Source organism: Protopterus annectens, chromosome 10.part0 (assembly GCF_019279795.1).
Source record: "Protopterus annectens isolate FY-2018-M chromosome 10.part0, PAN1.0, whole genome shotgun sequence".
Classification (NCBI taxonomy): domain Eukaryota; kingdom Metazoa; phylum Chordata; order Ceratodontiformes; family Protopteridae; genus Protopterus; species Protopterus annectens.
Genome location: NC_056744.1, coordinates 1469433991 through 1469459167, shown reverse-complemented (window position 1 = coordinate 1469459167; position 25177 = coordinate 1469433991). Strand labels below are relative to the sequence as shown.

Sequence of the window (25177 nt, the reverse complement as noted above, 5' to 3'; positions counted from 1 at the left end):
TACATAATTTGCATGACTGAAATACATAAAGTGTAAAAGGCAAAAAAATGTGAATAATGTAGTTACTGCCTTGATTAACATTAAATAAAACAGTGAGTACTTTCAGTGGCACTGCAGAAGGAACATAGGAAAAGTGTTTCTTTGAATGTGATATTAAATAAACAGTTAAGGGAATGCACTCAGCTGAGAATACCAGATGAAATGGAGCTTGAGCAGGTGTGAGTGGTTCTCAGAAGGTTTATCTTCAAAGATAGTCTTATGTGCAGTAATTTAATCAATGAAATTAAAAATAGTTTGTGTTAGTAGTGAATAAAAGGAAAAAATACACGTGGAAGGGAAGATGTATTTTTAACAACCAAGGTAAAAAGAGACTTTTTGAGTATTACATCAAATGATCTGTGTGTGGAATATTTTTTCTGAGAAGGTGGTAAGAAAAGCTGGAGAGATCCTGGAATATATGGTGAATGACTGAGACATCACCAATAGAAAGAGGGTAAATACTTCTATTATTTATTTATTTGCTAATCAAATAGCTGAACCAATCAAAGTGTTCTTTTTCTGTCCTGACTGCAGCATTAAGACAACAGTGTCACAGAGTAAATGTTTTATTTATTTGATAACTGGGTAGTTAAGCCTATTGAACACAAGTGATCCTTGTTATGGGTGACAGTGGAACACTGTTTTGTTTAATTCAGTTGATCAGATTCAGATAATTTGCAAGTTAAAATTGAAGGAATAAAATCCAGGACTACAAGATGAAGGACATTAATAGATTATGTTCTTAACCCCCAGATGAACTGCCAAACAGAAATACAGAAAATTAGAAGGTTAACACATTTTGATGGTAGCACTACGTAAACATTACATATAATGACATACATCAGTAAAATCAAATTGCTAAAACATGAGATTGTCAAGATCAAACACCAGGTTGATAAACATACAAAGTTGCAGGTGATATTACAAAAACAGCAAGGCATTATATTTTGAATATGCACTAAAGTACACAGTCAAATAATTAATTAGAATTTACTAAACGCAGTTCTAGTAACTTTACTATGTCATGTGATAGGGGCTAGCCAACTTAGTTAATACATGAGACATGATGGAAGACTCCACTGCTCAGAATAGACTAAACACATTATATCAGTTAGTAGCTGGAACAGGATGCCACCTAAATATTGAAAATGTGCTCTTTTTGGAAGAAAGTCATCCAGGTTCCATTTAAACACATTAATTGTTGTCTTCATACAAAAAGCTGATATAAGCTGCAAGCACCTGTGCTGAATAAGTATGATCCCCAGACTGAGTTTTATTTTTGGGTCTGCTGGGAGTGACTTGTCTCATTATGGCATGACCAAAGCTGATAGGGCTCACCACTAGTTTCCAGTGGCTGGTAAATCAAGGGACAGTACTCCAAAGAAAACAGTTTAAACCATAGAAAGCCAATAACAAAGTCCAATCAATAAGGGGCCACTTAGCTTTCTGCATGGTCTCATAGAAATCCTGTTTCTCCTGTAACATTATCACAGACTAGCACATTTTGAAGTTTCTGTTGAGGGGTGCCATTGGTTAAAAATGCAGAACTGATAAAGTGAAATCTATATCTGAACTGAATGATAATCTCAAGATTTCAAAATCTCTAAAACTCCTGCAGTCAGTAATTCTGAATTCAAGAATTTTGAACAGACAAATGTCCTTAAACTCTGTGATGAGCTATCTACATTCATTTGTAACATCATCAGACCTGATCCTGATGTAGTGGTCCATTATACAATGTTGCTTTATTCCCTTAAGGTAAGTGGTAGACCTTGTCATCATATCTCTCAGCCTCTTAGCACAAAAAATCTGGGCAAAGCCAAAAAGAATGGGGGACAAAGCTCCAAAAATAGGGACAAATTTTAAATATTGCTCTTGTAAACTTAGAAAGATGCTAGACTAAAAGGTTTTGTGTTACCATGCATTTTTCTGAAGGAAATGAAGTCTGAAAGTCAAATGCGTCATTATTTAGTGAATTTAATCCTCAATGATTTGCCCAAAAATCCAGAAAATCACAATTTCATGAGCAATAGTCCAAAAATATGAGGCAAAAATCTGGACAGTCTGTGAAAATCTGGACATTTGAAAGGTATGCTTGCATCCCTAGTAGAGCCAAATAAAATGTGTAGTTTAAAAACAAACCTTCATGTGGTCCAGCAGCTTAAATAAGTTGTAAAACACGCTAAAAACAAAAAAGCAGCAACCAAGATGATCCACACACAGTTTGTTCACGTAAGTGCTTTTGACCGGAACCACCAGCCTTCTTCAGACAATAATCATTACAGCACATATCCCTTATATACGAAGTTAAAACCAATTGACCAATGAGTATAAAATTCACTAAAAACTCTAATCAAAAATGTTATGTACATATATAATTACCTATTGTAGATCTTCATCTTCAAAACACTAGAAAAAGAAATAGTATCATTGACACCTGGTGGAATAGAAGCATTTAAAAACTCTTGCCACCAATATTGTTTATTTTGTAAAGTTATTTTCCATGGACCACCACCCCACCCCCCCCGGGACTTATTTTAATCTGCTCCAATACAATGAAAGAAAAAGAATGGTCACTATACAGGGCATTAGTAAGTTTACACTTGGAGATCTCATAAAGATGTTCATATATGCGTTGTCTTAATTTCCTTCCTGTCTTACCTATATAATAGGTAGAACAGATTGAACACATAGCAGCATACACAACCCCCTTTGATCCACAATTAAAGTGGCCATTGATAGTGATAGCCTTATCACCCAGTTGGACTTTATCTTTTTCTAGAATAGTAATAGGGCAATAGTTGCTCATCCAACATTTCCTCATCTTCCCACTACTTTTTGTCCTGCCATCTAAAAATGAGTCATACCAATCTTTTAAATGTCTGTCTTTTTTTTCTATATAAATTTAGGAGTACTTCCCAAAATATTACTTAAATCTTGGTCTCCTAAAATTACGGACCAATTTTTTTCCAATATACGTCTTGATGGTATACTGTCCGTAGTATAGGGAATAACAAATGCTAAGCTCCTATTGTTAATACTTAAAATAGGACTATCAATATTGGCTACATTATCAAGTATCACTAAGGAACTCCCTATATTCATGTTAACATCCCCAGAGCCTTTGTATTCAACCATATATACTGATGATGCACTACAATTAGTGGGAAACACAGAGGGTGTCACATTAATTAAATTGTTAACCTCGACTGGTACTGTTTACTCCATAATGATATGGACTTATTATATAGCTAATTATATTATATAGCTAAGTATATTGATGGTGAATTTAAAGAATATTTAGAGAAATTGGATTATTTATATCCAGATTCTTGGGACTTTTTATCTAAATGTAACAGTTTAGTGAAAAATATTAGCAATTTGAATGACTGTCTCTTTTTAACTGTAGATGTTAAAGACTTATATTCCTGTATTAAACTGCACAAAGGTGGTGAGGTGTAAACTCGAAACACAATAGAGGCAATGAAAACTAGCGCTTTCATTCACTTTAATTTCAAACGTGAACTTCTTCAGAAAAACAAGAGCCCTCCCCAGCTCTTGCTTTTTATACATCACAACACAGGAAATGATGTGAAAAACGTTATGCGATTGAATAATTAATTACATTTCATTACAAATTCAAACTGTCATTAAGAAATCATATTAACTATAAATAAAAACTAATGTTTATAATAAACATTTGTAGTAGTTTAAAAACATTATTTATATTACTGAGATTTCATAATAAAGTGCTTTTACTAATAAATTAGTTTTTTTTAAAAAATCCACAATATTTATAAAAAAACCCTCATATATTAATACTTTGTATGTATATATGTATATAAAACAATTATTATACATATGTATATATATCCATATAAATACACCTTATATTATCAGTAATAAATAGAATCAAATTTTGATATAAAAAATGACTCTATTATGAATACTTCTTTTTTCTCAAACTCTTTAAAATAGATGTGTAGAAAAGAGTAATAAACACAGATAAAACAATGTTCACAACTTCACGCTATATCATAGAAACTAATCTATACATGACCCCACCAAAAAAAGGACATCAAATACTAACATACACTCCTGTTGACACAAATTGCACTAACTGTCTGCTGATGTTACTCCCAATCACATTAACAAACATAACTCACATATCCCAACAGATAGGCAGGTATCCAAAAATGAACGCATCCAACAAAGGTGTACCTTAAAAACCACCAAGCATGATGTCTCCAACATGAGTGACTGTGGCACATGTTGAAGCAACCTATATATATGTGTGTATAAAGTTCTAATCTAGTGTGTAGACTCAAAATGTATATAGGAAAGACAAATATAATAAAAAAACAGTAATAGTGGGTTATTGATGATAACTAAAACCCACTAATATTTTAAACCCAAAATATTATGCAGAAACACTAATGATCTAAATGAATCTTGTTCTACTATGAAGTTGACCAAAGGTGTAATAAAGTATTTGTTATTTGTATAACAGGAAACATTTTACGTTGATAACCTCATTTAGGCTTGGTTGTTGGTCAGCCCCCAAAATAAGTTGCCAGAGAGCTTCCTTTTGTTCCAACCTATTATTATTTTTGGGGGCTGACCAACAACCAGGCCTAAATGAGGTTCCACACGAATTGGGGGTTGAATGGTTTACTGAATTTTTTACAGGAACCGTACCGGTTGGCCAAGATAAAGTCAACACATTGGCACATTTATTGGAATTAGTGTTATATAATAACTTTATATTTTATGATGGCTACTCCTTAAAGCAAGTAAAGGGGGTGGCAGTGGGGTCCCCTTTAGGACCCTTTTATGCTAACATAATTATGGCTGTACCTTCTTTGGGGAGAATGTTTAATGACTCCCAGTTATGGAGATGTAATGTATTAAAAAAAAAGTGTCTTCATGAAAGTTTTCTTAACCAGGCTGAAATGTTGTGTTTGGGGCTGTTGCTTTGGTGCCTTATAATATAGACTGCTAAGTGAGATGACATTTTATGTGAAAAGGATGTTATGCCAGTAAAATTTCAAATATTGGTAAATACAAGTTGAGGGCCAAAGGATACTGAATGAAGAGAAATGGTTTGATGATATGGCAAGTTGAAGACAGCATCGGCATTTACCCTAGTGATATACTATAGCAGATCTATTGATATGACAGGTGACGTTTTAGTTATGTTTTAAATGAGTTTGCAATCTAAGTGGATTTCAGTGGTAATGGAATGTGGTTCCCTACTTTGGCTACATGATTTCAGTATAGAGGGTCACCTGCAGTATTTGATGATTTGTTTATAGAGATTATTGATTTTTCTGTAGAGCATAAAATTCTATTGGATGAGTAATATTGAATTAAGTTGTTAAGGGCTGGGCAATTGTTTGGCTTATAGAGAAGTCTGGGGTTTAGTAGCTGTTGTGAATTATTTAGCCATGTTTCATTCAATAAGAAGGACTGTTGATGGCAGAAGAGATTAGAGTCAAGTCATCAGCATATTGAACTAGGGTACCATTTATTGTGGCAGTGAAGAAGGCACTGATAAATATGTTGAAAAGTATTAGGCCTAGTATAGATCCTTTTGGGACACCAAAAGTTACAGGCAAGAAAATGGAGATATAATTTTTCCATTTCAGTGTTTGTGCTCTGTTTGAGAGGTAGCTGTGGAAGCATAGCAGTGAATAGTTGGTGAGCTCTAAGGAAGAGATTAAGGGTTTCAGATGGGAGACAATATCAAAAACTTTTGTTAAGTCTAGGAAGATGGTGGAGACCAGGCTTCCAGCATTCTTGTGGTTCTGAGAGACTGCCTTACATATTATCTGCAATTATACAGAGCTGAATATATATTTTTTTGGTTATAGAGTTTAATTGTTGATTAGATCTGTGTTGAAACTGTTGTCTCACTGTTCTGAGAGACTGATCGGCAAATATACAGAGCTGAGAATATTTTTTTTGGTTTTAAAGTTTGTACTGTTAGTTTTTGCTTAGATCTCTGTTGAAACTGTTTTGTCCCACCTACCCTCCCTATTTTTGGAGTTTAAATTTGGTGGCTTTTGCAGTTGCCTGCCCCCACTGTAGATTTGGTCTGGGACACTCCCCCGTCCCATCTCTTTACCACATTCTACCTAATAAACTCTTTCTGCACTTGCTTTTAGTCCTTTTTAATTTAATTGCATTTTTTAAAACTGTGTTTGGTCTAATATTGCTGCATACTCAAGTGTGCTAGCTTGCACTGCATATGAATTGTTTTTTACTACTGTTTTTGCTACTTTTCTGTAAACAAAAAAAAAAAAACACTGTAAGCCTGTTTTCTACCTTTCCTGTAACTAGTGTTCCAGATACAGATTTGCTGCGTTGGAGGGAAGCCTTCTAGCGTATCAGTGGGAGTGGTAAGCACTAGGTAACCTGTCTACCACATAAGTAGTGGTTCTGGTCCAGAATTTGTAGTTATTGGCCGTTTGGGCAATCTCTTCCATCTCTCTCAACTTTCTGATTTGAAAGCCTGTATTTGCACTTGTTTCTGTCCTGTAACTCATCTAGTGCAGATACAGATTCTTAGTTTTAGCACTTAAATTTGCTTGTTCATGCTCAGCACTTGTTCAGAACTTATAAGCACTAAATAAGCTACTAATTACTATAGCACTCTATCGTCCTCATTACCTAGAGGAAAACAGTTTTTGTACTTGCTTTTCTCGCTTGCTTAGAGAAAAACAGCTCTTGTACTCACTTTCCTCAGTTATCTAGAGGAAAAACCCTGCAACTCTCTTTTTGCGCGGTCTTGAGCACAGAGCAGAGTCGGGCAGCACCGGTTAGCTGGGGTATACTATTCCCGGCCCCACAAAGTCTGCGCTGTAAATTTTCCCTTAGAACTAGGCAAGCCTCAACTCAAGTGCTTCAGCTGCTCTTATTGCAGCACTTGCAAAACAGAAATCAGCACTTGTCCTAATCTCCTAGACAGCACTATTATTCTCCAAATTTCCTAGACAGCACTATTATAATATAGCATAAGACCCTCGATCGTCCGCAGGACTTAAGTTCAATTTACTCTTCAAAGCATGTCTAGAGGTCAGCTACAGGTGTACTCTCCAGTTCATCTGGTGGAATTGGGCATCCTGAGGCAATGTCACAACTGCTTCATGTATACAGACAACCCTCTCCTCTTACCTCTAGACACAAACACTTGTGAGAGATGCAAATACACAGCCAGACTGGAGGCTAAGCACTCTGAACCCATGACTGTAACAGACAGTCAAGAGGATAAGGGACACACTTGCATCACACCACCTGTCACACATGAATCTACAAAACAAGCACCAGCAAAACATACGCATAAATACACAAAAACATATTCGGAGGCACTAGGTACCAATCTGAAAAAGAAACAGTGCCCTCCAAAGCAGACAAGCAAGCAACCTGCACCCCCAAACACAAGCCAGAAAACACATAATTCACCTCAGCAATGTGCCTCACAACAGCCCTTAAGGCAAAACACTATACCTAACATGCTAGTAATAGGAGACTCTATAGTAAGGCACACGGATGTTCCACTCACCAGGCTGAACAAGGAGAAGGTTACTGTCAGCTGCCTGTCGGGTGCTCGGATCCACCACATAACACAGGCACTTAGGTCACTCCAAAACAAGTACAAGTATGACGCTGTCATTGTACATGTTGGTGTGAATGATCTAAGACGTACCTTCCTGGACTACATGAAAAGAGACATTGAGGAGCTCTCTGATCATGTAGCCCATGACCCTGACCTTGAGTAGCATACTACCTTCACCTAGAATGATACCACAATACAAAGACAAAATGATCAATTTCAACAATTGGCTAAGCTTCTGGTGTCATTCTAAGGGAATCCAGTGTCTGTCTGCCTGGGATGGCATGATAGACAAGCCTCGCTGTTTTGCCAGAGATGGGTTGCACCTGTCACCCCTAGATTTTCGAATACTGGCCAAGGCTCTTGCCATCCCCATAGTGCCTTTTTTAGGCAAGGCTCAAAGGACAAACCAACCACCGTAACCAGCACAGGTAACCAAAAACTAAGGGTAATGCTACTCAACGCCAGAAGTCTCAACCTCAAAATGCACACACTCGAGGCTCTCCTCAGCATGGAGAAAATCTATGTTTGTGCAGTGACGAAACCTGGTTCAAGGCTCAAGAGAGCACCCCAGCACTGCCAGGTTACAATTCATATCATACCTTCCGGCCTCAGTTACCGGATCGCAGTACAAAGGGTGAAGGTGTATCCATATTCATCAAGGATACTCATATCTCCAGGTTAGTAGCGCAGCATGATGCCCCAGAGATCATCCATGCGCAACTATCAGCAGGCAAAACCACATTTCAACTCGTAGCCGGTTATAGATCGCCCACCATGTCCCAAGATGCTCAGTCTGCATTCCTTGAGACATTAGAAAATATAAAGGTCCTACCCAACACCATAATCTTGGGTGATTTCAACTACCCTGGTATAGACTGGGCGAACTACCAATGTTCCAACTCCTATGCTCAGCGATTCATAGAATTTATAAATTCAAATGCCCTTGAGCAACTAGTATGTTGCCCCACTAGAGGGGACAACATATTGGATTTAATCATCACAAATATGGGCGCCCATTGTACCGCACCCGTTATCACTCCCTCCTTGGTCAGATCCAACCACAAACTGATAACCCTGGACATCCTCACCCCTCCACCTCCCCCAGTCAAAGAAACCATAGCCAAAAACCTTTCTAAAGCAAACTTCAAACTACTTGCATCCAAAGTGGAAAGCTTCACTATTCCCTTGCAGAAGGATAATGATATCCAGGATGCGAAATCCTACATCAAGGCACTCTATATGCATCTTCAGGATTGCATGGACCGTGCTATCCCAAATAAAACCAAGACTCCTTCCTCAAGCAAGAAGAAACCAGTCTGGTGGACCCCGGCCATAAGCAAACTTTACAATAGAAGGAGGAGACTTATACAAAAAAAGGCCAAATCTCAAGTAGAAAAATCAGCCCTGATCAGCATTAGTAAGAAATTGAGGGCCCTCATCAAGTCAACTAAAGCTAATTTTGAAAAGAAAGTTGCCAAGGATAACCATAAGGCCTTCTATGGCTACGTCAAAAACCTAAATGGCAACGCTCAGGTCTGTTCTGAGTTAGTACAAAATGGAACAAAATACACTGACCCTTCTGATATTGCCAACATCTTGTCTGACAGGTTCAGTGCAACCCCCCCCCCCCCTCACCACCTACAGGGCCTATTACCATTCCAGGGGATTGTGTAAGTCCAATTATTACTGATACGTTGGTTAACAAGGCTCTATCTAAAGCTAAAAACACTGCCTCCATGGGACCAGATGGTGTCCCAAGCTGTGTCATACGCAGGCTCCAAAAGGAATTAACCCCGCATCTTAATACCCTGTTTAGTCTCAGCCTCTCCACAGGATATGTGCCCATAGAATGGCGCATGGCAATGGTGGTCCCACTACACAAGGGTGGGGCCACAACTGACCCTGGGAACTACCGACCAATAAGCCTGACCAGTCTGATCTGTAAGGCTATGGAGCGAATCATTATGGAACTCATAAATGGAGAGATTGGGAACCACCAGTCACTGGACCCCACACAGTTCGGCTTCGTCAAGGGCAGATCATGCCTCCTGACCCTGGTGGATTTCTTTGAGACAGTTACTCAGGCTATAGATAAGGGAAAGGAGGTACACACGGCTTACCTTGACCTTGCTAAAGCATTTGACACCATTCCCCATTCAGGTATTATTGATAAGCTCACCAGCCTGGGCATAAACCCTTACGTCACAAGATGGATCTCAAACTGGCTCTCAGACAGATCCCATAAAGTAGGAGTAGCGGGATCTATGTCTGAATCCAAACCAGTAAAGATTGGTGTGCCTCAGGGCTCTGTCCTGGGGCCCCTCCTGTTTGGCATATACTTCTCAGAAGTGCAGGCAAGCACGGAAGGGCTGTGGCTGACTAAGTTTGCAGACAACTGCAAACTGGGTGCTATAATAGAGTCTCCGGCCGACATGGAGATCCTCCAGAAGGGCCTAAATGAGACTGATGCATGGTGTCAAAGCCATGGTCTCAAGCTAAATGCAAAAAAATGCGTAGTAATCCCCTTTGGAAAAAGCAGAGTACCCGCAAACTACAACATAGGAGGTAATCCCCAGAAATCTGAAGAAGAAATAAGGGATCTAGGGTCCCAAGTAGATAGTCAGCTTTCCTTTGATAACCATGTTGCCAAAGTGGTTAGAAAATCCTTCTGTGTGACCCGTCTGATCACGAAAGGGTTCGCATCAAGATCTAAGGATGTAATGGTGCCCTCTACTCTTCCCTCATCAGACCCATTATTGAGTACAATGCACCAATTGGAATGTACCTGGCTAGACATCTCCAGCAGCTGGAGAGACCACAGAGGTACCTAACCAAGAGGATTACTGGCCTCAAACAGTTGCCGTATGCAGCACGAATGAAAAAGCTAAGACTGTTCTCTGTTGCATACCGCTTTCTCAGAGGCAATCTCTGTCTAACATACAGAGCCATGTCCAACCCAGAATTGTTGAACATGCTCCATCTTAGCAAAACCAAATCTACTCGAGCTACACACTCTAGGGATATAAACCTCAACACAACAATGAATAGAACATGCTGGAGGGATAGATTCCCTTCTCAGAGACTTCCCTTACTATGGAACAGGGTCCCGATCTACATAAGACAGAGCCCCTCACTATCACTCTTCAAGAGTAACCTTGATGAGTGGATGGGTAACAGAAAGTTCACACCGGGGATCGCACCAACAGCGCTACTAGATAGGGGCCAAGGGTACTAGCTTCTAGTACAAGGGTCTAGGGAGCTACTAAAGGGGCGGTGAATACCGCATAACGTGGCTGGGCTAATATATGCCTTCAGGCAGATAGCCCAGTACCAACCTAAGAACCTATGTTGACATTATTAACAAAATTCAACAAAGCAGTAGTTGTGCTGTGATGAGGATGGAAGCATTGCTGAGCTAAAGACAGAAGCTTGGTCAGCTATTAGATAGTTGAGATGCTGTGTATGAATATATTTTTTCTAATATTTTTGATAGTGTCAATAAAATAGCAATATGCCTTTAGTTTAAAAGATTTGTATTGATTCCACTGTTGAGTAGTGGAATAATTAAAGATTTGTTCCATACCAACGGGACTTTATTTTCAGATATGGATCAATATATCAGAACTGAAACTGGATATACAACTGCCTCAGCTGCTCAGTGAAGATATACACAAACGTGATTGCCAGGGGCAGTTGTAGCAAGCTTTAATTCTTTGAGGTATTTTTTAATGGTATCTGTGGGAACTGGTTGGAAGTAGAATCAGTGAAGGAGTTTATTTGATTTTGTGGGAACATCAAGAGCTTGATTAGTCACCTGGTTGGTTAATGACTGTATAAAGTGGTTACTGAATTGGTTACCTATGGTATCACTTTGTTTCTGTAATGTTTGGTGTTGCTTTGTAGCTTGTCCTGGATTTAACAGTTTATTGATGGAGACCCAGAGCATCTTTTGTTTATTATTGTGTATGTTTTGATTGGTTGAGTAACAGGCTTTCTTATCTTTGGTGATGTTTAGTTAAGTTTCTTAGTTGTATATATGCTAGTAAAGTAGGAGCTGTTTTATTTTTTGCCCCGAACTTTTATACTTTGTCCCTTTGTTTCATGAGTGGTTTAGTTGCTAAGGTTAGCATGGGGCAGTGTTGCCTTTCACTCTTTTTATTCTGAGTGGAGCTAGAGTGTTTAGAACACCTAAAAAGATTTTATTGAACTCAAAGAATCTTCTTTGGGGAGAATCTTTAATAACTCCCAGTTATGGAGATGTAATGTATTAATAAAAGTGCCTTCATGAAAATTTTCTTAACCAGGCAGAAATGTTGTGTTTGGGGCTTTGGTACCTTAAGATATAGACTGCTAAGGAGGATGACATTTTACTTGAAAAGGATATTAGGATCCAATTGAGGGTTGACTGTCTGGCTGTGCCTCTGTTATATCTAGTAGGTGTGGTTATAAATTGGGTGAACTTGTACAGATGCATTTTACTGGTTGGATTTTCAGACTGTATGTTTAGCCAATCTATATTAATATCACTAAGTATTATGATTTTATAAAGGATTTTTTAGGAGACCCAGCACAGAAAATCTTCCAGTGTTTTAGCATTGTTATGTGGGATATATATATGTGTGTGTGTGTGTGTGTGTGTGTGTGTGTATATATATATATATATATATATATATATATATATATATATATATATATATATATGTATATGGGTCCCCTACATATGGTCGAAATGCCACAAAGTCGAAACCCATGTGGCTGAGACCATATGTTCGACTTTTGAAATCCAGACCATGTGTAACGGACATCTCTGTGCAGTGCGTAATGGAAATATTTCCATTTCCGCACTGCAGTGCGATCTCAGAGTTGGTATATTAAAGTTATGGGGGTGTGGGGGCACTGCCCCCCAGGGGGGGCACAGGGGGGCATAGCCCTCCTGCTATCACTTGGAAAGTGAGTTACTGTTGTGTATTTTTTTTTTATTTTTACATGTTCAAAATTGCGGAAGTTGAACATATGGTCTCAGCCATATGGATTTCAGCTTTCTGCAATTTCGATCATGTATAGTTGACATATATACACACACACACATATATATATATATATATATATATATATATGTACATATATATATATATATATATATATATATATATGTATATATATATATATATATATCTAGGACTTTTGATCAAAAGATCAAAAGGCTGAATCCAAAACCACCGAACACACTTTAACGAAAGGGCTTTCACTGAAAAAGCGCTTTCTTTAAAGTATGTTAAAAAAACCCACAAAATCTACTTGAATGCAGGGGGGCAAGCCCCCCTGCACACACCCCTACTTTAATATTCTCACTCCGAGGTTGCACTACACTGGGGAAAAGGGAATTTTCTCTTACTGCACCGTAGTACAACTGGAACAACAAGCAAACTTACGTGAAAGTGCTGCTTCGGTGAACAGCACTTTTGTGAAAGTATGCTCACCAATTTGGGATAAGGTGGAATATGCAGTCGAGCATCTGTACGGATCCCATATACACATATATATATATATATATATATATATATATATATATGTATGTATATATTACTGCAAATGTGTTGTGAGTGATTAATTTTAACATGGTTAGCATGAATTCTGAATTACAGAACGTTGGCTGGTTTTGGAGGATAAAGGGAGATGTTTAGTGTGTTTTTGTAGAAAATAGCAACATTGCCAGCTTTTTTCATACCTCTGTGTAATCTGACAGTGTTATCACTTGGCTGGAAAGTGTGCTCATTTTTTTTGGTTCCTGGCATAGCCAGGTTACTGTGACAAGTAATATGTCCAGGGAGTGTACTGCTATGCATGCATGCACTTTAGAGAATTTGTTATAAATTCTTAGCAAGTTGGTATGGTATGTATGAAGGCCAGGGTGGGACTCTGGGTGAGATATTAGTGAGAAAAGAGCTGATAGGGATATGCTTTCTGGTGCCTGAATATTAACCAGAAAAATAGTGGTTTGTAAAATAAAGGAAAAACGGTCTAAGTTATATTACCAGCCAACAAGACTTTCATAGAATGAACTAGTAACACCAAAACAAATAACAGAATATGGTTAAACACTTTTGACTACTTCACAATTCATTGACATCATCAGAACAAAATACAAACTTTTCCATAAGTCATTTGAAACACTGTCAATCAAGAATTAAAGCTCTTTTAAAGTTATATACACAGAAAAAAACACATTAAAGCACAAAAGCATTTTAAACTTATTTAATTACTTTGAAACTTATTGATGTATTTGATTGTGTATTATACCTTATGCTATGGGCAGCCGCGGTGGTGCAGCAGTTAGCATTGCTGCCTCACAGCAAGAGGTTCTTTGGTTTGATCCTCAGCTGGGGTGCCTTGTGTGCGGAGTCTGCATGTCCTCCCTGTAGTCGCGTGGGTTTCCTCCGGGTGCTCCAGTTTCCTCCGACATCCCAAAGACATGCTCTCGGTAGACTGGACACTCTAAATTGGCCCTAGGCATGAGTGAATGTGTGATGCCTTCTGTAGAAGGTTGGGCCGCGCCGGGTTGGCAACTCGATTCCGTAAAACTCCACTGCCAGTCATGAGCGGACAGGTGATCCGCTTTGGCGACCCCTAACCGGGAAAAGAAGAAGAAGATTATGCCTTATGTTATATTTAAATATCTTAAATAACTTAAATGACAATACATTAAAGTATTAAAACTTTGAATCGATAATATAGTGTATGAATATAAATTTGCATGTTAATGTTAATATCAAATACAAAATACAATTCCTCCAATTTTGCATAAAACCGTATTGATGTTGAAATTTAGGTAGAATAAATAATTTTAAAAAATTTAAAAAGTAAGGTAAAATAAATATTTTTTTTAAAACTGGTACTGTTGAAATATTATCATTCAGTCCTGGGAGTGTGGTAGCATTGAATCTGAGTTGCCATAGCAACACTTTATATTCTAAGCTACTTTCCCAATTACCCACACCCCCATCCCACCTCAGGTCCACATTAACTATATGAAGTATTCCAAACCTAAATTTCTTAAAATTAATTCATACCAAGGAATGATTGTTTTTAAGGCATTTTTGTATTCCTTGTATTACTATTGTAGTGATGTCCATTCCTAAAATCCTTTTTTTTTCCTATGTGAAAATGGGAGCAGATACTACAAATAGCAATATAAACAACTCCCCTAAATTAATTAAACCAAACTCCAGGATGTAGGAACGTTGTGCATAATTACCACATTTTTGTCATACCCTTCCTGGTGGTTTGAATGTTTAGTTTGTTGGCTACCTAACTTTATACATTTTTTTAGATTCTTCCCTGTCTTATAAACAAAATTGGGTCAGTCCCCCATATCTTTAATAAATCCTTCATTTGACTTAAATATGCTCCAGCTGATATTAATAATTTATTTAATAATGGGAAAAGTTAAATTGAATTACTAGAGCTCTTTTGAAGGGTTTAGTTTGATTGGACAATTGGGGGAGTTTAATATCTAATTCTTCATCACCTCATAAATCCAAGCCCAATACTGGCCTGTGTTTTAGTCCTCAGTTGTTGAATATGCCTTTACTTTTATTGTAAACCAATTTTGTTGGATATCCATGAGCAAAAACATTGTTTCTCATTTAGCTTTTTCTTTTAGTAAAATATGTTTTCTAGAAATCATCCGGGACAGCCGACTCAGTTGCCCTGTAAGTAAACCCTTTTTATAAGTAAAAGGGTGTAAACTCTTAAAATCTAGATATGTTTTATAAAAGGTAGGCTTTCTGCAGCTATTAGAAACAGACACTTTATCAAAAGTTGAAATAGTGGTATCAAGAACATGTACTTAGTCTGTATTAAGAGTACAAGAAAACTTCAGAAATTCAGTTATTCTATTCAAGTAGTTAACAAATTCATGTTCAAATTCTTCTGATCTTTCCCAAAGGACAAATATATCATTCAGATATCTCAGATATATGGTTCCTACGATCATAGGATCATAGTAGATTACTAGGCTATCGACCAGGAGGTCATTTTAAGCCTAGCCATTTCAACATACCCAAGATTGCATTTAATGATGACTGCCCATATCCAGGAGGGGTGTGGATGCTATCCCCAGTAAGAATTTATGGTAGCACATCCACTCATCCAGGTTCCTCTTGAACAGTGTCATAGAGATGCTATTTTTCACATGAATTGGTAGCCTGTTCCAAAGACGTGGCAGTCGCTGGAAAACAAATCTATCCCTCCAGCATGTCCTATTTAAGTCACAGGCCATATTTAAGTCTCTGGAATGGAGAGCCCTAGTCCTGTTTGATTTATGAGTATGCAATAAGTTAATTAGGTTTTGGTCTTGGGTTGCTCTGTTGGCCAGGTATATGTCTCCCCTAAGACGTCTGTATGATATGGAGTATACTGACAGGGATTTTAGTCAGTCCATGTAAGGCATATGGTGGAGGCCATTGATGATCTTTGTTAGAAACCTCTGAGGTCTCTCTAATTGCTGTAGATGCTTAGTATGGTACATAACAAATGGAGTGTTACACTCAGGTTAGGCCAGATAAGTGCCCAGTATTTAGGGGTTATAACTTTTTGTTCTCAAGGTGATGTTTTTACTATTCAAGTGAGCTAGGTGGAACGATTTCCCTATAGTGGTAGGCACTTGGTGGTCGAAGTTAAGATCACGATCAACCTGTGATCCCAGGTCCCTTACCACTTCATGGGTACTTAGGGTATTTTTATTGTTTTGATACTGCGAAGGGACATCGTTTGTGCCAAAGGGAATGATAATGCATTTCTTTGCATTCGTTTTGAAACCATGACTAATACACCAGTCATTGGTCTGTGTGAGACCATCATGGATTGTACTGACATCATTTGGGGATTCAAAGGTTGCACCTAGTTTGCAGTTGTCTGCACTTAACCCTTTCCCTAATAACTCACCCTAAGAAACTGCATCTATCTTCAATACCTTCTTTATCAACACTATAAGCAAACTAATGCCTACTTCCAACCCTTCCATTCCCTTACAGCCTATCACTCCCCAGCTACACAACTCCCCTTTCTCACTTAGTCCTATCCCCACTAGCTACATTTTAAAAACTTCTTCTCAAACTTAAATCATGTTCCCCTTCAGCTGATAACTTGCCGTGACTCTTCCTCAAGACTGCTGTAAATGGGGGGTGGAGCCTGAATGGCAACTGAATGCAGCAGTATTTTAGAGCTCTATATAACTTGTTAAATAAGACAGGAAAAAATATTCTTTTTTTTCTCTTCAAAGTATAAAATCTTATAGATAAAGGACTAATTTACATGATTAGAAATGTTGGTGAAGATTTACAAATAATTTCCTGTCAAAAAGCGTGGATATATATTCACTTGTTAAAATGAGCAACTCAAAGAATTCTCATCAGGATGCTGCCTTAAAGAAGGAACTACAACAGATGTCATCTAACCTGCAGGAGTTGTCTTTGAAGATGGATGATTTTAAAGAGAACCTAGAAAATCTTAAAACAAGCAGTCAAAAACAGGCTGACACCCTCAAGGAAATGCTACAACAACAACAGACAAAGATAACAGGAATAGAGGTTTCTCTAAATGACTTAGAAAGCAGACTTAAGGAAGTGGAAACACAGAAAGAACTGCTTCTTAAACAAAACACTTGGTTGGTTAATAAAGTAAATGACTTGGAAAATAGGGAGAGGAGAAATAACATCAGGATTTTTGGATTACCTGAAAACACAGAAGGTGAGGATATTATTTCCTTTTTATCAAGCTGAATCCCTGACTTTTTAAATTTAAAAGAAGGACTTTCCTTTAGCATTGAAAGGACACACAGAGCTCTTGGGAAACCTGCCACTAACTCAAACTCTTCTCCTAGGTCAATAATTATCAAATTTCTTTCATACTTGGACAAGGAACTGATTTTAAGATCTGCTTGGAGAAAGGCACCTCTAAAATATAAACAGAGCTGGATAAGATTTGATAACAGCTATTCATCTAGAATAATGGAACAAAGGAAAAAAAGTGTGGCCAATGATAAAGTTTCTGAAACAAAATAACATCAAGGAACAACTTGCATATCCAGCTGAGATAAGAATACTGTATGCCAACGAGATGAGGACTTTTATTGACTTAGAGGAAGCTTCTTCATTTATTAAAACTAATAATTTGATTACTTTACCAGAAGATATGTATTGGATGTCACATTCTCTCAAGAGAACAAAAGAAACAAATGTCTGGACAGATGTCAAAAAGAAGAAGCAAAAGACTGATACTGTTACAGCCAAATCTCTCAAAGCATCTACTATGATATGAATTTTTTTAACATTACGTTAAAGGACCAATTTTACTGCTTGGAATTTTAAAACAAAGGTAGCTAACTACTGGAATCTTTATATTTTTTGAAAATGGATGACACATGAGAGTTTTTACATTACCTCAGGTATGTAAAACAGGGTACTTTTCTTTCACAGAAGGAGGGTTATATAGCACATAAAATATTTATACTGTAAATCAACATACATAGTATATGTGTATTTTCTGTTGATTTTCTCTTTTCTTTCTCTCTCTTCTTTCTTTTCTCATTATTTATTTTAACTGCATCTTGCCTCCCTTTCTAAATTCTCTCTTATTTACTATACTAATATAGTCTGTATATATTTAATAACTCACTATCTCTACATAGATAAATAATAGTCTAAAATAATTTAGTTTTAAGGTAGACTAATTGGAATAGTGAACTTAATTATTACAATATTTATTAGATTAATGATAGTCACTGTTATGCTTATTGGGATTGGGGACATGTTCTTAACTCTGAAATGTTCCATTCATGTACATATGTCCTTTGAATTATTTACTTTTAGTATTAACAGTCTGCATGTCCTCCCCGTGGTTGGGTAGTGTTCGAAAGACATGCGTGCATAAATGGGCGTGTCTTCGTTGAAGGTTGGGTGTCGAGCTAGCACCTCGGCATTTCGTAAAAAAAATCTACTGCCAATCATTAGCGGACTGGAGTTCCGCTGTGGCGACCCCTTACCGGGAAAAAGCCGAAAGACAAACAACGGTATTAACAAATACTAAAAAAAAAAAAAAACAAAAAAAAAACAAAAGGAGGGAAAATGTTCTGTTGGTTAAGAGAAGTGAAGCTTTCTTCACATTCTATTTGTGTTGCCATAGCAACAGTAAACAATTGCTACAGTTTTTAATGACACTGTGAACCTGCGAAGTGCATTTAGCCTCACAGATAACAAATAATAAGGAAAAGTAATGTTTAGTTATTAAAATGAAAAACAACCTAAGCAAGGTAAAATAAATACATAATAGGGCTATTTGTAAATATTTTATGATTTATTGGATTACATATTCCTGGAAACACAACTGAAATGTTCCCAGACTACATGTGCACTTAAATGTAGCTGCTTGATTAAAAAGTACTACTCAGTTTAACATGCTGATTTCACAAGCTGTCTGCACTGTAAAAGTTTCATTTTATATGTTACTTAAATTGTCAGTCTCTAGAGCATATGAAAATATACATATTACTTTTGGTAACATGTTATCTTTGCAGTTACCTCACCTTCTGTACAAACTCACTTGATAACTGATAGCTATTAATTTAAAATAGTTTAAATATTAAATGTGCCTTTGAAATGCTATTGACATTTTGACAAAATATAATCTGAACTGTAAAATGAATGACTTGAAAGAAGTGAAGTAATGCATATATTTCAAAGACAGTTCTTGACACTACAGTAAAAGTAAAAATATATATTCACAAGGAAGTATTGAAATATTTTAGTCTTCCAGTTAAAATAGCTTACTGTCAACATTTTACGATATCAGAAAGTTTCAAGAGCTAGGAAATTACTATTATTTGTCTTTATAATGATTAGACAGATGTTAGACTCTGCTTAGTTTAATGAATTGTGACATGTTTATGAGGAAAAGTGGACTCAGTTACTCACATTGGACTACACATTCCTGGAAACTCAACTGAATTGTCCCCAAATTACTTGTGAATTTAAATGAAACTGCTTGATTAATAAGCATAACTTACTTTAGCAACCTGAATCCATAAGCTATCTGCTCTATATATGCTACATTATATATGTCACTTGCATATGACAGGCTCTAGAGCACACGAAAAAATGCATATTATTTTTTGCAACATGCTATATTTGCACTAACCATACATTCTAAACTAACTCAATTGGCAACTGACAAGTTATTTATTTGAAATATCAGTGTAATTATTAATTGTGCCCTTGAAATGTTGTTGCCGTTTTGACAAAACAGAACCTGACTTGAAAAAGGAATGATTTGAAGAAGTGAAGTATTGTACAGATTTCAAAAACAGCTATTGGCACTACAATATAAGTAGAAATGTATACATGCAAGGACAAATTGAAATGCTTTATACTTTTAATTAAAATAGCTTATTGTTAACTTTTTGCTTTAGCAGAAAATATAAAGAGCTAGGAAATTATTTCTAATTTGTCTTTATAATGTTTACAAAAGTGATGTTAGTCAGTGACTTGTTTAATGGATCGCAAGCAGGGTTGCCAGATTTCCAGCCCCCCAGGTAGGGACAAAAAAAAAAAAAGTCTTTCACGGCAAGTAAAGACCAAAAAAAAAAAAAAAAGGTCTTAAGGTCTTTAATGCGGAACACAGTTCCACATTAAAGAACAGTAGCTCTGCACGAAACACGGAGCTTCTCATGTTTAATGCATTGCAGTTCCGCATTCAACACAAGTAGCTCCGTGTTTAGCGATTTTTGATTGGCCCGTATACCGGCATATAGGCCAATCACAAATCGCTAAACATGGAGCTTCTCGTGTTTAATGCAGAACACAAGAAGCTCCGTGTTTAGCAATTTTTGATTGGCCCGTATGCCAGGTATACGGGCCAATCAAAAAAAAAAAAAACAAAGGAGGCTGGCCGGGATTTAAACCGGCAGGGCGGGACTCGGGATCAGGCTGCTGATCTCGGGGCAGTCCCGCCCAAATAGGGAAGTCTGGCAACCCTGATTGCAAGTCATGGACAAGATGGACTACTGAATGTTATTTCTGTTTACCTATGTTTGCTGAATTTCTTTTATTAGTACTGATTTAAAACAAGGAAAAGAAAGGGAAGGGAAATCTCTGTTTTTGGTCAAGGGAGGAGAGGCTTAAGAGTATTCTAACTGCCTCGAGAACTCTCTAAGATGCTCTAAATACTATTTGATTAATACTTACCTAAGGTAAGTCTTGATTACCATATAGGTACCTTTACATTCATTCTAGACCTGATGTGATTACCCATTCTGGAAGCAGGAGGTGCCCTATGCAGGATGGGAATTGTCAGGGTGATCATAGTTTATTCTTAGACTCTGCATTGTAAATCTATAAATATGTAAAAGCACTGCACACTAGAATGTAGGGCTACCACTGATAAGCCATGTCTTTTCATAAGTGTAAGTTGAAGTTGGTGAGCTGAATGTTAGGAAAGTAAAGGAAGACAGTACACCTACAGTAAATTAATATTTCATTGGTAATCACTCATTGTCTCCTGTAGAGTCCTTTTAGTCAAATTATTTTAGTAATAATCTATTTGTTGTTGGCTTATTTAGTGTATGCTCCTCTGTTGCATTTAATTTATCCAAAATGACATATCTGACATATTTGGTATCTCTTAAGGGTAACTAAATACTGGATATTTTCTAAGTCAACTTAATAATTGTTTACACTACTAACATTCCATCCTGATATATAAAATACTATAGAACAATAATAGAATAATATAGAATTTCATATCTCTTTTAAGAAAATTCTCCATATAATAATTTAACATATGGAGCTCAGTTGATATTGTTGGTTAAAGGTATGAGTGATAATCCAATAGATCTATCTTTATATATTGGATTAGGAATGACTTTCATTCCATGTTTAATGGGAAAGTCATATTTACTTGTATTTGATACTTTAGAAATAATGTTTTATAGAAGTACTTTTTTAAAGCCTGACCAGAATTTTACCCTACTGGTATTTAAAGAAGAAAGAACATTAAATTACACTGCCAAGTTTCCACACATAAAAAGACAAACCCACCTCCTTAGACAATACAAAAAATAAAAAACTAAGGGTAATGCTACTCAACGCCAGAAGTCTAAACCTAAAGATGCACGCACTCGAGGCATTCCTCAGTATGGAGCAAATTGATATCTGTGCAGTGACAGAAACCTGGTTCAAGACTCCTGAGAGCACCCCAGCATTGCCAGGATTCAACTCATATCATACTTTTCGGCCACAAAACTCGGAAAAAAACACCAAGGGAGGGGGTGTGTCCATCTTCATCAAGGACACCCACATCTCTAGATTAGTGGCACTACATGAAACATCCAAAAGAATTCATGTGCAACTAACAGTGGGCAAAACTGCCTTCCAAGTCAGAGCCTGCTATAGATCACCCTCTCTGTCTCAGGACCCACATGCGGCCTTCCTGAGAACACTAGAGAATATGAATATCCTACCAAACACCATAATATTTGGGGACTTCATCTACCCAAACATTGACTAGGTAAACTACTCGAGTCCAAACTCATTTGCCCAATGGTTTCTAGAATTCATCAACTCAAACGCCATGGAACAACTAGTTACTGTTCCTACAAGAGGGGAAAATACATTAGACCTAGTCATTACAAACATAAGGGATCAATGTTCCACACCGGAGGTAAATCCCTCGTTGGTGAGATCGGACCACAAACCGATCACAATGGACATCCACATCCCAACCCCACCCCCAGCCAAGGAAACCACAGTAAAAAATCACTCAAAAACAAACTTCACTCTCCTCAAGACAGAAGTAGGAAGCTTCAAAGCCTGCGAGAATTTGGAAAATGTTACCCAAATTGCAGAATCCTATACGAACGCACTCTGTATGCACCTACAGGAATGCATGGATCGTGCCATCCCAAGCAAAACCAAGGCTCACTCCTCCAAAAATAGGAGACCAGTCTGGTGGACCCCAACCATAAACAAGCTAGACAACAAAAGGAGGAGACTACTACATGACAGGGCCAAAACCCTACAAGGGAAGGCATCCTTGATCAGTATTAGCAAGAAACTTCGCTCCACCATAAAATCCTCAAAGGCGAACTTCGAAAGAAAAATTGACAAAGACTCCAAAGATAATCACAAGGCATTCCTCAGTTACGTCAGGAACCTGGGAGGAAACACCCAGATCTGATTAGAGCAAGTACAAAACGGCACAAAATACATGGAACCGACTGACATTGCCAACATTCTGGCTGACAGGTTCAGTGCAAACTTTACGCCCTCTTCCCCCCCAAAAGGGCCTGTGTCTATCCCGGATGAATGTAGACCCCCAGATATCTCAGACACACAGGTAAAAGCAGCCCTCTCCAAAGCTAAAAACACAGCATCTATGGGACCGGACAGAATACCAGGCTGCGTCCTGCACGAGCTCCAAGAAGAACTAAACCCTCACTTAAATTCACTATTCCAACTCAGCCTCAAAACAGGTTATGTACCCAAGGAATGGCGTACAGCAACAGTGAACCCTCTCCACAAGTGTGGCCCCACAATGGATCCTGGGAACTATCACCCCATAAGTCTGACTAGCCTAATTTGCAAGGCAATGGAGCGTATCATTATGGATCTCATAAGCAAAGATATCGGGAACCTCCAGACACTGGACCCTACCCAGTTCGGTTTTGTTAAAGGCAGATCCTGCCTCCTAAACCTGGTTGACTTTTTTGAAACTGTCACCAAAGCCATAGATGAGGGAAAGGCAGTCCACACTGCCTATCTGGACCTCGCTAAGGCTTTCAACTCAATACCTCACTCTGGAATCATAAACAAACTAACCAGCTTAAACATCAACCCATATGTCACAAGATGGGTTGCAAACTGGCTTACGGATAGAACGCACATGGTCAGGGTTGGAAGTGCCATGTCCGACTCTAAACCTGTTACAAGTGGAGTCCCACAGGGCTCAGTCCTGGGGCCCCTCTTGTTTGGTATATACTTCTCCAAAGTACAGGCCAGCACAAAAAAAAGACTGTGGCTTACCAAGTTCGCCGATGATTTCAAACTGGGAGCCATAATAGACTCCCCGGCCTACACAAGCATCCTCCAAAAGGGTCTTACGGAGGCAGATGCCTGGTGTCAAAGCCATGGCCTCAAACTTAATGCCAAAAAATGCATAGTCATCCCCTTTGGGAAAAACAAGGTGCCCACTAATTACCACACAGGAGGTAACCCACTAAGTACAGAAGAAGTAATTAGGATTCTGGGGACCCAGGTTTATAGTAACCTCTCCTTTGACAATCACATTGCCAAAATAGTCAGAAAATCCTTCTATATTGCCCATCTTATAACTAAAGGGTTCTCGTCTAGATCTAGAGAGGTCATTGTGCCCCTATACTCATCACTCATCAGACCCATAATTGAGTACAATGCCCCATTTGGGATGTACCTTACCCGGCACCTGCAGCAGCTGGAGAGACCCCAAAAGTTCCTTACCAAAAGGATCATGGGCCTCAAACAGTTGCCCAATGCAACTAGGCTAAAGAAACTACAGCTCTACTCAGTTGCTTACCGCCTGCTCAGAGGCGACCTCTGCCTGACTTACAAGGCCATGTCCAACCCAGAATTAATGGACATGCTCCACCTTAAAAAAAACAAATCCATTAGAGCCACATGCTCCTCGGACTTAAACCTCAGCACAGCAATAAATAGGACATGCTGGAGGGATAGATTCATAGCCCAAAGGCTTCCCACACTCTGGAATAGAATCCCAACCCATGTAAGACAAAGCCCCTCGCTGGCCCTCTTCAAGAGAAATCTTGATGGGTGGATGGGAAACCGTAAGTTTGCACCTGGGATCACTCCAGTGGCATTACAGGATAGAGGCTCTAGAAGTTAAATTATAAGGGTGGAGAGAGCCAAACACAGTTTCGGCTAGGCTTATAAATGCCCTAGGGCAGATAGCCTAGTATAAACCTATGAACCTATGAACCTATAACATTCAGTGTTATCAGAGAATATGGTACAACTACTATAATCAAAATAAAAAAAAAAAAAAGAAGCAAAAAGTTTCTTCCAACAATAATGTGAAATGGATTTAACATTCTTATCATTAAATACTAATGGCTTAAATAATGCAAATAAAATATCAAACTTACTAAAATATTTAAATCTAAATAAGGCACAAGTAGGATTTCTCCAGGAAATGCATTTTAAGTCTAATGATAGCTTTTTTTGGAACCCTAAGGACTATACAGTCTTAGCTCAATCCTCCTATAGAACAAAGACAAAAGGAGTATCAATTCTCTGGAAGAAAAACATCATCACTCCAAAAGTTATTTATAAATATGAAGACAAAGAAGGTCTACTGGCATTTGTTGTAATTAAATTTAATAACATAATATGGACCTTAGCTAATCTATATTGGTTCCCAGGAATTGGAGCAGGAATGGTTAAAAAACATCTAGATTTTATTTCCAACAATTAT

The 25177-nt window shown here is 37.8% G+C and overlaps 1 protein-coding gene across 1 annotated transcript in view; it reads left to right on the top strand.

Moving 5' to 3' along the window:
* Nucleotides 1–25177, top strand: part of LOC122813657 (integrin alpha-X-like) — a 3682398-nt gene that overhangs the window by 1588426 nt on the left and 2068795 nt on the right. The gene's annotated exons all lie outside the window — the stretch shown is intronic.